This window comes from Aythya ferina (assembly GCF_964211825.1).
Source record: "Aythya ferina genome assembly, chromosome: 23".
NCBI classification, from domain to species: Eukaryota; Metazoa; Chordata; class Aves; order Anseriformes; family Anatidae; genus Aythya; species Aythya ferina.
Window position 1 is genome coordinate 5,456,694 of NC_140321.1, and position 11,299 is coordinate 5,467,992.

General features: G+C 43.0%; 1 protein-coding gene and 1 long non-coding RNA gene across 4 annotated transcripts in view; one reads left to right on the top strand and one right to left on the bottom strand.

Moving 5' to 3' along the window:
• LOC311422887 (uncharacterized protein) overlaps window positions 1-11,299 on the bottom strand; it is a 66,494-nt gene that overhangs the window by 31,356 nt on the left and 23,839 nt on the right. Inside the window, exons 3-4 of one of the 3 annotated variants that reach the window (XR_014685516.1) lie at window positions 8,972-9,084; window positions 3,590-3,682 (exon numbers count right to left, since the gene is read on the bottom strand). The gene's annotated coding sequence lies outside the window, so the exon portion shown is untranslated. Of the gene's footprint in view, window positions 1-3,589; window positions 3,683-5,958; window positions 10,542-10,725; window positions 10,821-11,299 lie in introns of those variants that run through there. The other 2 variants (XR_014685517.1, XR_014685518.1) reach the window with 2 other exon arrangements.
• Window positions 1,434-7,339, top strand: LOC311422888. The gene is made up of 3 exons (XR_014685520.1): window positions 1,434-2,736; window positions 6,611-6,697; window positions 7,265-7,339. It is a non-coding gene; the product is annotated as an uncharacterized lncRNA (long non-coding RNA).

Sequence of the window (11,299 nt, forward strand, 5' to 3'; positions counted from 1 at the left end):
TAGAAAACAGTAGTTCTGCTTGCCATGACCTTTCAAAACTTCTAGGAACTCTACAAAAGTCTTGAAAATGCTACATTTTGCCCTGTACAAACAGAAGTCCTATTTGAAGAAAAAAAATTACAATAGATACAAGCTGTTCTGTCAGTTTCCTACTGTAAGAGGACACATGACGCATATGCTTCAATAGTGTGTTTTTATGGCTGTTTTATAAATTTCCAACTGTAAGAGAACATATGATGCATATGCTTCAATGAACTAGCGTGTTTTTATGGAATAGTGGGTATATGAGATGGTATTGTTTTTTTTAAATCCTTTTTTTTAATGGTCTAAAAATAATAAAATCCAACTTTTTTTTTAAATTTACAGTGGTCTGGTTCTTGTTTCCTAAGGCAGTGCCTGTATTTTATGTATGGCTTTTATCAGATGCCCTCCATCTTAAGGCCAGAAGAATGAAAACATGGAACTCATTATTGAAATATGTTAAATATGAAAAGCTATGCTGCGGGAGCACTTTGAAAATCAAAGCAAAAAAACTGCTGAGTTGCTGTAAGCTTTTGTTTAAATGCTAGCTAAGTCTAGAAGGAACTCTGGTGACAGCTTTTGACTTCAAGAGCCAGTGAATAGGGGAATTTGTGGAGGAAATAATACAAGTAGTGATGAACTTGTGATCTTTTTTCCTGTTAGCTTTTAACTGCCACCTTCCAAGTTGACAAAGCATTTTCACATTACTTTAAACAAAGTGAAATTTCCACCCCAAAGGGCTGTAAGGCTTATATGTACAAAAGGAATGATATGAGGAGTAAGATGCACTTATGGTCCTAATACTTAATAGCCCATTTTTATGACTATCTGCCATGCATTCTTCCTGACTTCACAAGATTACATGAACTGATTTGCACATTTCTGCTTGGAAGTGGTTATTGAACAGGCATTACAGTGCAGTCTCGTGTACATATTAAAGAGGCTCTTCAGAGACGCTGCCTCATAGTTTACAATTTTGTTTCATACTCCCAAGAGACGTGCACCTTTCAGCAGCTGGTGCTGAGTCGAAGTTCTTTGTTCAGTTGCCTCCAGTAGTTCTTTTTGTGTTGGTTCTTCTGTGAAATTGTATAATTTAGTGCAGTTCTACAGAACGGATTTAAATCTTACTGTAGATGTCAGGACAACCCTGCAAACAAATGTGTCAGTCTCAGGCACTGCACCCTGTGGGCGAATCTGAACATGCTTGTTCAAGTGCTGAGGGAGAATGTGTATATGAACAGTCAAATCAATTCCTATAGACAGCATTGCAGCTTACTGAAATGTGCAAGCATGCGAGCTCTTTTATCTACCAGCGACAGCTGCAGAGAAGATGGTTGCAAAGCACAACTGGAAACAAAAGCAGAGAACTCAGCAGTGGAAGCCTTCCCCTTAGGAGCAGTCACACAATGAGCTACTCAAGCGAGAAATCTTGTATTTATCATCACTTTTTACGGAAAAAATAGGAGTTCTGATACTAGTGTGTTTGAAAAAAGGTGTTACCTTGGCTATGCGGTTTGGCTTCAGTTTCTTACGAGGAAACCGAAACCATGGATGCTCCTTAATTTGGTTTATAAAAGAATTAAAACAGCGAAACCTGCCTAAAAAATTAAGTAATTTTTAGTTCAAAATCCCAGTCTCTCAGAACAGGCAAGTTGTTCTCATCATTATCCTTAATGTGACCACGAAGGGGTTCACGTGGAATCCGTTGGTACAGAAGTAGCAGGAGACTCCACACCTCAGGTGATGTGAACGCATGTTGTGCAACAGCTTTTATCTGTGCAACTGCCTTGTTTTTTGAAGACTGTTTGTGTTTTTCATCTGCTCCATATTCTCAAGGTATATGTAAATAACAGTAATTATTGGCAAAGACAGGGTGTGTTACAGCTAAGGGTGTGTACCCAAATGAGTAGGTGTCATCTTCAAGGGTAAAATAACTTTTCCAAGCACACGAAAACCTGAACAAATGCCCAGTGTGTAGTGTTTGAAGCACTGACCAACCCCAGTGGTGGCTGGCAGAGGTGCAGAACTCCCAAAACCAGGAGGTGCCTGCGAGGGACATGAGCATCAAGGACCAGGTGCGGAAGAGGGACCCAAATCAGTGCCTCTGATCACTGCCAGCTGCTGATGAAACACGGCACAGCATCCCAGCACCGCCTCCTGTCTGGCTCACAGGCCAGGAAAAGGGAAAGACAGAAAAACCCGGGGAGCTGCACAGGGAGGGAATTAGGAGCACCAAGAGGAGCACAAGAGAGCTGGGGGAGGCGATGGAGTACGGGGAAGACCTAGGAGAGCTGCAGCCAAGGCTATGGCACCGACCCCACAAGAAACCTGGTTCCTCTGCTGCGCTCCTGCAGTAGCCCTGTCTCACCCCACACTCCTTGGGCTACCACTGGGGTCAGCTCCTAGGAGAGCCTGACGCCTGCTTCCTATCTCCAGTTTGCTGGCTACCAGGGGCTTGAATGGAGAGCAGCCAACTGGAACTCCTGATGGGCCAACACACCCACCTGGAGGTCCTCAGGTGGAGGACACCAAACCCTCCCATAAGGAAGACGGAATAGATAAAGCCCACCAGCTTGTTGTGCTGCTTCTGCTGTTGAGCTTGCTGGAATTAGCTGCCTGCCTGCCTCCTCCTTCCTCTGTTTTTTTTCCTGTGCTTTGTTTGGAAAGTGGGTGCAAGCTCATTGAGTGCTGGGGTTCCTTCTTCCTGCAGCTGTGGTGAGTGTCCCCAACTCCTCCCAGGTGGGGGCAGATGTGGGTGCAGGCAGCAGTGTGTCTGTGTGCCCTTGGAAGTGTGGGCTGAGGTCGCCTGCAGTGGGCCTGAGCCATCTCCTGTGAGATGTCTGAGAGATGGCAAGTCTTTCACACCCACATGGGCCTGACAAGGAAATGAAGAGGCAAATCCAAAACATTGCATCATGGTGAGGGTGTTATTTTCTTTAGTTTGTTTTTCACTTCAAGAAAAAACAGGCTTTTTTTGAGAGTGACTCATGCTTTTTGACCTCTGACATCGCTGCTGCTGCTCTACATTTTGCTGTTTGGCTTGTTCTATAGGTAAAATCAAGTAGGCAAAGGTTCTCTTTTGTATTTGGCAGTTTTCAAAAATATGCTTTTATCTCACCACACACACAAAAAAAAACCTACTTAAGAAGCCTTTAAAAAAAAAAAAAACTTTTTCTTTCTTTTCCCTGTGTTAATGTAATTATCAGATTTTTATCACCCCCAAAACATTCAGACCTACAAAACTGACCTATAACGGTTACATAGCACGGAGCGGGCCCTAAAGGGTAAATGTTGAAATGTATTTAGATGCTGAAAACCTTTTGAGGTGCCTTTTGAGTTTGTTTATTTTCCAAAAGCAATTCAACAGGTCAACTACCTTGTTCCTATTGAAATCCACGTGACTTAGTATCTCCAGAACTTTGTGCACCTAAATACCATTTTGAAGCATTAATTTGCATATGTGGTTGAGGTTAGATCCCCAAGAAAGACAGAAGTCTCATGTTTGTTCACCAGTTAAACGTTAAATATAAATAAATGGCAAAACTAAGCAAGAGTTTAAAAACATTACCTGTATCACAGGGGATAGTCTTGCAAAGCTAATCTCCTTCAAGCAAAATGAGGACTTCAGTTGTAGGAGCTCTGCTTACATAAAGGATTATCCCTATGACAGAAAGGAATAAAACGGATTAATAGAGCTTTAGATGGATAAAATATCAAAGTAAACCAAACTGGCACAGACAGAGGCCAGGGCAGCTTGCTGCACGTAAGGAAATTGAGCTGCCATTCAAAGCGTGATGTTGTGGTGATGCACAGCAGCTTAGAGGAAGCAGAAAAACAGTTTCCCCCTTAAGCCAAGGGGGCAGGTTAGGGGAACTGATTCCAGAGCTTTTTGACAGTGAGGTTAACCCTGAGACAAGCACACTCTTGTTGCAGTCCAATCTGGGTTGTGGGGAGATCTCAGCTGGCAGTAGTGGAGCTTCTGGGAGGAGGGGGATATGCTGACAAGGAGCAAGCTTTTCTGGGCTAAGGGGGAACAGGTTCTGACCATCTCTGCTCAATTCAAAGTGGGCACTCAATGAGATCTCTTATCTGTCCTGTGCTGTTTTCTCAGTTCCTGCCAGCTGTCAGTGTTCCACTCACAGCTTCTGTGTTTGCCCTGTGTCAAGGACTCATTGATGCCTCTTTTCTCCTCTTCTTCCTCTCAAGTTCTGTCCTAAATCCCCACCTACACAGGCTTTGTTTTTGGTTTAAAAACAAAGAAGTGAGGGGAACTACTTTGGATTTTTTTTCCAACCAATTTATCAAAAGTTACTTAAAGCAAATGCCTTCAGATTGCCCATCAATCTAAAAACCCTGTGCTGACACAGTGCCATTAAAACTGCACTGCCTTTGCTCCTTTGCTTGCTTCTTTTCTGTCCTTTTAACTCTTGGTGTTATTGGTCCTGCTGACAGCTGGAGGATTGAGAAAAATACTCCTTGTAGATTCAAAGAACTGGTGCTGATTATGTGCATGTCAAAGTACATGAGCTAGAACAAGCGTTGCCACCAGGTGTCTCCCTTAACTTCCCTGTGACCTCTCTGCCTGGAGATGGATTAAGAGGAAAAAGTCTAGTGCTAGTAATTATTACTGTATTTTGTATAATATCCAGCAAGTGTCGGCCAGGCCTAAAGCAGCAGTAGGTATTGCAGGATACACTTTTTTTTGTTTGTTTGTTTATTTCACTGTGATCAGGGCATCCAACACAACTACCTAGGCTGTGAATTTAACTTCCCTCCACCTTGTAAGTCTGCTGGTTATACTGACACATAAGAAAATGCATGCAAACACATTTACTTGCATGCCTCTGCTTGTGTCTGAGTGGCAGTTATGGATTTCTAGCTTCATATAGATTACAGCAAATAGAAATGAAACCCATTAAAAAGAAATTAGAATCCATCATCTATTTCTAACAGGAAAGAGCTGTAATGAAAAATGTTTTATCTGTAACAAAGGGATGCCTTGGGAGGCATTGAAAGAGGTTGTTCAAAGACAAGGTAGCCCACAAGCACAAGGAGTAAAATCCTTTACGGGGCTGTGTAGCTGAAGCTTTAGAGGGTACCTGTCAAGAGAGAGGCTCAGTCTTCCAGCACTGCCTTCATGAAAGGACTGGCAGTTTGAACCTCTCAGTGTCTGCAGAAATTCAAAGATCGGCACTTTTAAGTTGCTCTTGGATAAATGTGATCAAAGTGAAGAGGAAAAAAAAAAATTCCTCAGCATCAGCAAAAGGTTTGGATGGGCTGATCACAAGAAAAAGCCCCATTAACAATCCTGCAGCCTAGCATGTGTTGTCTGCTGCTTGGGAAGGATTTAAAGGAAAAAAAGGCATCCTCTTATTGCAAGGATGACTTGTTCTCCTACAGATACTGACATAAATTCCATTTTGTTCTTGGATAACTTGACATGATCCTGCTCAGTAATTCTGCCATTGTTGATTGAACTAGTCAACAGAGGTAACTTACAGTTACACTGATTTAACTTCCAGTGTGAATCAAGGTCACCTTAATTCTGGATATAATTGTCTTTATGTGGGCTTAATGCAGTTTAACTAATCCACTTTAGTTCAAGCACATTACTTTATCAATACATCCTTGTACACCAAAAAAATAATCGAAAATCAATCCAAAGCATAAGGTTTTTCAGTAACAGTTTCAGGGACTTCCAAGCGCAAACATTAAGTAAGTGTGAAAGTTCTTATCAGTGCTTTGTACCACAACCTGCCTGTTCTGCTGAGGAAGAGCAAGATCTCGAAGCAAAGTAACAAGCATGTTCTAGCAGGGCTGCAGACATGAGATGTAGGTGGAATAGTGAAAACATCTGGGTTTGTTGTCACTTAATCGTAGTGTATTTACAACTACAGAGCTGGGCTCTTATTTTTCAGCAAGGCTGCTGCTGTGTGTGAGTAACCTGCAGCATCCTGTGAGCAGCAGATGAAGCCGCCTGCCATCACCCAACCTCAGTTTCTCCCTTTGGTAATCTATTGCGCTTGGAGTCACGTCAAACTGCAAACCGCTCTCATCATCTTACAGACATTGCACTCAGATGCAAACTTGCAGTGAGCTAGAACGTGGTTTTTGTCACTGGCTTGGATTTCAGCTTGAGCAGGAACAATCTTCAGACTGCTGTCATCGTCTCATGGTTGCTTCTCTACTGAACTGGGTGCGATGCTCCACGTCTGTAATTCAGCACTTACATAACAGACAAGACACCACTTCTGCTAAGTTGCTTCCATTTTGGAAAGGGGACAGGGAAGTGTGGTGTTTAATAAGCCCACCACTGTCAGAATTGTTTCTTCTAATGGTTAGAGATTGAGAACAGGGAATTCCGGATTCGAAACCTGTCTCTGCTGTCTGTCCTCAGTGACACATTCTTCATACCTGACAGAGCAATGCAGGTGTGAACGTTGTAGGTGATGCTGTACAACTGTGGCAGAGGCAGCTTTAAGCCCTCTAGGCAGCTTGGACATAAATTGTGATTGGTATGCTGCAGAAGTGCAGTGTTTGATCATATTGGAAAGAGGAAAAGAGCTGTAATTGCACTCCCTTCTCCCAGGCAGAAACGAAGCAAGTCCGTTTCACGTTAGGCTGACTGCAGCCAGAACTGTTTGTGCCTTGAAGGACCTTGCAACAGCTGATCAGGGTATCAAGGTTTTAAATAGTTAATCAAGTGCTTTTGATTCCTGGGTTTGAAGTCTGCTCTATGCATGCAGTGTCATGGATCGTGGGTTTTTATGGAGGGGGCTGCTGATAACCAAACGGAGATAGCTGCAAGATTACACGCTTGAAAGCATGGATACTAGTTCTGGTTTAGGTCTGTCTCTCACTGTTTTTGTTCTTGGTTCCCTTCTTTCACTTTGATGCTTTTTTTCACAGTCCTCAGTTTTTTTCTTTGCTTTTTTTTTTTGAAGTGGTTTTGCAGTTATTGGGCTGCTGTCTTATTTTGTTGTTAAATTATCACATACCGCTTCACTTCTGAGTTATAAAAGTCTAGAATTGCTGTAAACAGCTAGTTTCATCTTACATTTTGCAACTCAGCTCTATTTAAAAAAAAAAAAAAAAGCGAAGAAAAAGACATTTTAAACGTGGCACCAATTCTGGAGTTTAAAAAAAAAAAAAAAGGCCAAATGAGGTAGAGGGACTGTAGCAAGAGACACCACGTGAAACATCAGCACATTAGGTTTTTTGTTTGTTTTGTTTTTAACACCAGGGATGAAGAATGTCAGATATCTGTGACAGAAGACTGGACGAGCTCTTCTTGGAGAAACTGGCAGGATTGTTCCACGTTTCCATATGCAGTCATCTTCCAAAGGCTGCAGGGGACTGGTGTTAAATCTCCTGCCTTTTGAGCATGGTGATGCAGGCTCCCGGGAAGGATGCTTTCCTTATGGCCAGCTGACATTTCAGTTCTTTTGGGAGGCCTAATTACATATTTACCCTCTCTTACATCTCTTTATCTCCCTGAACAATTCAGTGGTCACTAGTGCTTGATATCCCTTAGGAACTTACTGGCAGTTTGCACAATGGAGTGGGAACAAAGTATAGGGAAGGCTTGAAAACCCCAGGCATAACCAGTGGTCATGCACCTTCTCTGACATCTTCCTATTGTGCCCCAGGAGTTTTTCTTCCTGTTTCTTGTCTCTTTGCCTTTTCTCTCCTGTCATTCTCGCACAACCACTGCCTCTGTTTCATGTTACTGCAGGCCCCTAAATATAAAAATGGACCTGGTAATGTGGGCAAGCAAAACGGAGCAGACCTTGCAGGAAGGCACCCAGCAATGACCTACAGGGTTTAGGACCAGCAGCATATGGGGCAGTGACTACCCTTCATTTTCTTTGCACCTCAGCTTCAGCAGCCAGAGGTGCCTGTGCTGCTGACAGCTTCACGTCTCCCTTTTTGCTTCCATCTCTAGATACTTTTGCCTTGTCACAGCTCAATTCCTTGACTGCAAGGTGAGGAAGTTGTTTTAGTGCAGAGCAGATGCTAAACTGGTCAAAACGTGTTTTTCTTGAGTGGAAAGAAATGCCACCACCGTGACCTGATGCAGGCGTGGAGGAGGTGAATTCCCAGTGACACCAAGCATGTGCCCTTCCCTCCTGTGGCTGACCAACTGGCAGCAGGGGCAATGGTGTATCCCTGACACAAGCCTTCCTGCTGCGCAGATTGCTTCCTCTGCTGGCTGAAAAAGAATCTGATAATAACCTCATAGTGAGATTATAATCATGAGATTTTTTCTTTCAGGGCATCCCCTAAAACCACTCTAAGAACTCCTCTTGGTGATGAATCCCAGCTCGGTACTGCTCTTAATGTCAGGAATTTACTTACAATTTCACTTCTGCTATTTTGTTTGCTTGCAGAACAACTGTGTTAAAGCCCCCCCCCCAGAGTAAACCTACTGACTTCAACACATGAACTTTCCCCGCATGCCTCATGAACGTCAGCTCAGCAGCTCGAGAGTTGAAAGAGGTTTTTGGACAGGAGGCAAAACACGAGGTGGGAGATCCCAGGGCTCTTGGTTTTGCGCTGCTGGGCACAGCAGAACAACAGAGACGTCAAAGTCCCTTCTCAGCGTAAGAGGGATGTTACTGGGAAGTGGGCACTTGAGCGACATTCACCCTTAACTCACCAACTTCTGCCTGGGTGACCCTGGCTTCCTACAGCAATGGGGAGAAACTCTCCTGGTGCAGATCAGCAGAAGAACAGATCAACAGAGCTGAGAGCAGGGGGAGCACGCTGGTGTATTTTGTTCAGTGCACCACGCTGTCTTTTCCCGTGGCAGGTTGTGGGGATGAGAGACAGGTCAGCAGCTGGCAAGGGACCTATAGTACCCGAATTCAAACTGTAATGCTTTGACTGGTATGCAAAACCTTCTAATGCTCAGCCTGGAGCTGGACTATAGTAGTGTTGGTTTGCTTACCTGGAATTGCCAGCAGTTCTTGCGCAGCTCCGTGAGCCAGTACATGAAATACGGTGTGGGTGATATCCTGTGCGGCCACGGACAGAGCTGGATGAAGCTGCTTGGAGTCCCACCTGCTGAGAAATTCTGATGTCACCAAGTCATGTTTCATTACAATTTGCTTAAAACCAGATTAATGAAAAATGCATCAAGGCTTTGAACTGGGGATGTAAAAACATTGTGCTTTATGCTTTTTTCAGAATGAATTATGAGTGTTGTAGAACCTTATGAGTCCTGCTTTCTAATACCATGCCCCTGTTACTCTGCACAGCCTGTGTGTGCCGGCCAGGCACCATGCTCTGTGAGGCACTGGGATCCTTTTGGTCTTGGGTTGTTCATATGACGTAGTTAGAGGAGAGACAGCAAGGAGACCAATTTTATAACCAAGAGGTAAGCGTGAAATACAGGAGCTAGTATCTCCATTTCATTGCAGAAGGAGTTGCAATTTAATGTCAGGTAAATTCAAGATGACGTTTCAATTCAGCTCAGCAAATTCACTGTTTCGGTTCATGTGGAACCAACCTGAAATGAAATCTCCTTCTGAGATAATTTCCTGTGGAATTTATTAGGAACTTCGTTTTCTTTTGAGAACTTCATTTTCTTTCTCTTTTGAGAATCGTTCATATTGATGAACGATTTCGATGTAGCTCTAGTACTGTGGCCTGGGTGACAAATTTTATTACAAATTTCCACTCTTTTTCCATCAGAGGCGACAAGAGTGATCTAGATCCTAACATAAGACTGAGAACACCTAACTATCTTTTGATTATTTTTTTTGTTTTGTTTTTAAATAGTTGATCTTTACTGTAACAAATGTATTTTGGTGAGCAGATAGCATAGTGTGACTATCTGTGCATGGATGAGGGCCTGAGAAGTGTAGTATTTGTTCAAGCAGAATCACACGTTTGTAAGAGATAGCTCATGGGGTGCACATATTAAAGGGTATATGTCAGAAACAGAGTCACAAAGGCATGAAATAGACTGCAAGTATACCCAGTCAAATTAAGCAGGCTTTAATAAATGCTTTGGGAACTCCCTAGGTACAAAACATGACTGTACAAGAAGATTCAGTGTCATAAAGACATAGAAAATTGTTTATTTTAAAATTTTCCAGTTCTGTCTTAAAGGAAACAATTTACTTGAACTGGCTCTGACAACACACAATTTAGCACATACTAGAACTTTGAAGCTAATGCCTGGGAATATGCACAAAAAACAAACTGCAAGCCATCTGCCTGCCTCCTTCTTCTCATTGTATTTGACTTCAGCCACTGTGGATCTGGAGGCACGTTTGATAAGACAGCCTGGTTCCCCTCTCATGTAGCTGTGTAAGTAGAGTAAATCTAGATGATCGTCTCTATCTTTACACAACCACCACTCCCACAGACAGCGCTGAGACTGTTTAAAGGCTTTACACCCACCATTTCTGAGTATTCTGCCTGTACCTGAGAGAAGTCTTTCATCTCTTATCCTTCTTGGCGGAAGTGGTTAGAAGACATAACTCTCAAAGGCAGCGTACCTGCTTGGATAACTGATGAACAAAAGGAAAATAGAGCAATAAATAGGCACAGAGATGTGAACTGCACCTGCCTACACAGATAAGTCAAAAGCAAGAGTATTGAAAAGCCAGTGATGCGTGCTTAGACAGAGCTAAGGGAAGTGCAGGTCACCTTCTGTGAAGCCAAATAAATGTTGATAATCTTCAGGTACCTGACCTTGGGTGCGTCTGTGGGGATCCAACACCCTGCACGGTGTGGAGGGCACGTTAAGGACCCCAGAATGGAATCAGGACCACGGTGGCACTCGCTTCCTAAGAGGGAAGCAGTGAGATGGTATTTAAGTGAAAGCTGGGCTGGCATAATGTTTTAGGGGGACTAAACTGCAGAAGGATGTCTGGGTATGTTCAGAGACCACCCACAGGATCAGTGACTTCAGATATATTTAATTTGGCATTGAAAGCTGGGAAGTGACAGGTTCTGCTTCAAGTTGAAGTAATTAGTTAAAGGCAAGGCAGCAAATCATCAGTAGTTTCAGGAGCAGACTCAAATTTTTATGTACTCAGATTCTAATCAAGTCCTGTTTTAGCTCTGATTAACCATCACGCTATCTTAATATACGTACTTCCCACAGTATTTTAAACACAACCTTCAGATCTTGCAGTGCTTAACTATGCTAGAGAAAATCAAATCTGCTCCCCTTAGCACCACATAATGTTTAATTTTCTCAAGAGCCACAGACTGCCAGACTTTCAGGGGTCATGGTGTTTTAATGTTTAGGAGAAGAATCCTT